Raw genomic sequence first — 4030 nt, forward strand, 5'->3', positions numbered from 1 at the left:
CAGCTTCCAGACATTGGTTCTTTTTATGCCTTTCTCTGCCAGATTAAAGAGCCCTCCCAGTATTTTCTCCACAAGAAAGTACATACACACTGTAATCAAGTCACCTTTCTGTGTTCTTTTTGATATATTAAACAGATTGAGCTCTGTAAAAGGAAAAGGAAAAGCTGGAAAATTTGACTGTCAAGCTTATGCTCATACTTGTCAGACGGCTGGCATCAGAGCCTACCCTACTGTTAAATTTTATCCCTCCCAATGAGCAAAGGTAAACATTAGTTTAAATATGATTCACACAAACCATGATGTGAGGACTTCCATGGGCCAGACACAGGTTTGATACAAGAGTGGGTGGGTGAGATTCTGAGGCCTGCGTTGTGCAGGAGGTCAGACTAGATGATCATAATGGTCCCTTCTGACCTTAAAGTCTGAGTCCTTCACTGTAGTGCAAGGGACTTTCCTGTAAAGACAAAAGAATTACAGTGACACCTTGTGGTGAAAATATCCTTTTACATCAGTTTTGATATTCTTGAGACTTGTCTGACAACAAGCTGCTGATACTGGTGCTTCTAATACAGTATTTCTTCTGCTCCATAGAAGTTTTCTAAAAAACACACACGATACAGTATTGTAAGTAGAAGTATATCCACTAAAAATATTATTTCTAAAAATAATCTAAGTAGACAACTGGCCCAGGAGTTTGAACCAAAAGCATAACTAGAACTATAGCTTCTACTTAATATTTCAAAATGACTAATAAAATAAATAAATCAAACATATAAAAATTACCACTTATTCTCATTGAATGGAAACATACGTTTCTTCATTCATCCATCATTTGGAGAGGCAGCTGGATCTAGTGGATTGATTTTAGGAGTTTGTGTTAATATTTATAGGTGCAACTGTCTAAATTTTCTCACAAATCAGATTGTTAAATACCCATAAAAATTGAGATTAGGTTTAAAAATCAATCCTTTAATGTTAGAGTCTATTTTATATTATGTTGTTAGTGAATTTTATTAGGAGGTGGTCTGATAAATTTGGTAGAGATGGAGCCAAGCAATTAATTGAATCTGGGCCTGAACTTTCCTAAAGTTCAAATAAGCTAATTCATTCTAGCAAGGAGAATCATGTATGAACAGATCCTGCTCCTCTATTTTCTGGTTGGATTTTAATAATCATAATTTTATTTGTATACAATTTCTCAATTCCTTTAGAATGTTTTATCTGTATGTGTTTTCCATTCATTTTTGACAACATATGTGATCATTCTGTAACTGATATAAAAGGAAATAATGTATTAATTCTAAAGTATCAATGCAATTGGAAAAATATTTGAAACACTTAGAAGAAAACAATATTAATATGATGTTCTTAAAATTGTAATAAAGTTGATAAGATTATATACATATATGAGAGCTATTAATTTCTAACATGCATATACATATGGGACTATTATTTTAAAAGGTCCTTGTGAAAATTCTATCAATGCTAGATAATACATGAAACTCTAGAACAGACATGTAAACACTGTGCTTTTCCATCTTAGCATTGTTCAAGTGCTGATATCATAAGAAAAAAGTTACTTTATAAAGGTACATGATGAAATGAAAAGTAATTCATCTTTTGTGATATATACAAAAATTGTCAGTGAATGAATGAATAGAAAACTGTCAGTTAATGAGGGGACCAGAAACAAGTGGGTGTACGTACAACAAAGCTGGCAAAATACACAGTAAATTCCCAGTCCTTTAAACACTTACTCATGTGCCTAACTTTACTGCTGTCAGGGTTCCCTCCCCATTCTGAACTTTAGGGTACAGACGTGGGGACCCGCATGAAGACCCCCTAAGCTTATTTCTACCAGCTTAGGTTAAAAACTCCCCTATTCTTTGGATTAAGTAATGCTGCCACCACCAAGTGATTTAAACAAACATTTAGGGAGGGCCACTTGGAGCCCTACCTTCCTCAAATATCCCCCTAAGCCCCTACACCCCTTTTCCTGGGCAGGCTTGAGAATAAGCTCTCACAAATTGGTACAGGTGAACACAGACCCAAACCCTTGAATCTTAAAACGATGAAAAAACAATCAGATTGTTAAAAGAAGAATTTGAATTAAAGAAAAGATAAAAGAATTACCTCTGTAAAATCAGGATGGTAAGTGCTTTACAGAATAACAAAAGACTCAAGAACATAGAGGATCTCCCCTCTAGGCAAAACCTCAGAGTTACAAATCCAGGGATAAACCTCCCTCTAGACAAGGAAAATCACAAGCCAAAATAAAAGTAAGCTAACACATTTTGTTATTATTATTTACTAATTCTAATTGAGTTGGATTGCTTGCCTTCTTGATCTGTCTCCAGCAAGCACACAGAACAGACAGACCAAGAACAGACAAAACAAAACCTTTTCCCCCTCCCCAGATTTGAAAGTATCTTGTCCCCTTATTGGTCCTTTTGGTCAGGTGTCAGCTAGGTTACCTGAGCTTCTTAACAACTTTACAGGTAAAAGGAATTTTGTGCCTCTGGCCAGGAGGGATTTTATAGTACTGTATACAGAAAGGTAGTTACCCTTCCCTTTATATTTATGACAACTGCCATGAATAATCCCACTGAAATCAAGCTTGATGTTCACTGGATCAGAGTCTAAGGGTATGTCTGCATTGCAATGACATGGCTGCAGCTGTCCCAGGTCAACTGATTCAGGCTCACGGGGCTTGGGCTGCCAGGCTATAAAATTGTAGTGTAGATGTTCCGGCTCAGGCTGGAGACCAGGATCTGTGATCCAGTTGGGGGGGGAGGAAACCACACACTGTCATTTTTAGCCCAATTGCAGTGTAGACATACCTTACATGAGTGGGTTTGACCTACAGAAATGGGGAGTAGAAGAAAAGAATGTGACAGGGAGATCTATTTTACAATACAACTTCATTAATTTGCAAAACGAATCATGATTTACTGAATTCTGAGCATAAGTGAACATTTAAAAAATCAAAAATAATGCATCACAACACATATTTTGTTATTTTGACAATTGTTCAGTTTAATTATGATCATACTTCACAATATACTATATGTTTTGTAAAAGTAGTTGTGAAGCTATAATAAGAGTCCTTAAACATGTGATGAGAAAGGGTGAAAGATTGCAATTTTTGTGTGCAAATTATATGGATTAGTGTGGTTTGTATTGTTTATTAGACAATCTATCAGTACATCAGATATGCATGTTTAGGCCAGTTGGCATCTAACAACATGAACAAGCCACACAAGGTTTCATCTTATTGTTTATGTCAACCATAACTCCTCGGAAGAAATGCAGTATTACAGAACCAAATTTTTCAAGGGGACTCTATCCAGCTTCCATTTTTGCCCACATTTTTGTGCTTTGCTATAAACAGAAAATATATAGTTGTATTTGGCTCAAAACTTGTTTTGACTTTAGTTAATGTTTTACAGGATGATACTACTTCTACTAGCTCCAAGAAAACATGGTTTTTGTGACAACCCAAGAAGGCCTCTTCCTCAAACCAAATGGGTGTCTGTGTAAGTGATGAAGTACAGACAGGATCATTAGCCTGAGGTGCAGAAAGAGGGGTAGTCACTGGAGAATCAAATATTTTTCTTAATGACCCCGCTCCTGGAGTCAGGTATTTATATGAGACTCAGCTTTTTTTATTATTTTATTTTATTATGTACGTTTCTAGCCATCCTGAGAAAAGCTTGAAACCCTAAAGGTGGAAAAAACCAGCAGACATGAAAAGCACCAACAAATTATTCTTTGTTGAATCTCATATTTGAACTTATTTTATGATGTTTAAAGGGCCTGACTCATAATCTTTGTACAGTGGGGACAGACAGATTGCATCTCTCCCTCGCACACACGCCCGCGTGTGCCACCTGCAGGTGTGTAAGGAGCCGGGCAGGCAGAGCGGCACAGGGTCAGGAACAGCGGCTCCCGTCCATCACAAGCCCAGGGAAGCGTGACGGCCGGCGTGCGCATGCGCACTGCGCTGGGCTTGCCTCCCGAACCGGAAGTA

This window comes from Mauremys reevesii, linkage group 3 (genome assembly GCF_016161935.1).
Source record: "Mauremys reevesii isolate NIE-2019 linkage group 3, ASM1616193v1, whole genome shotgun sequence".
Taxonomy (NCBI): domain Eukaryota; kingdom Metazoa; phylum Chordata; order Testudines; family Geoemydidae; genus Mauremys; species Mauremys reevesii.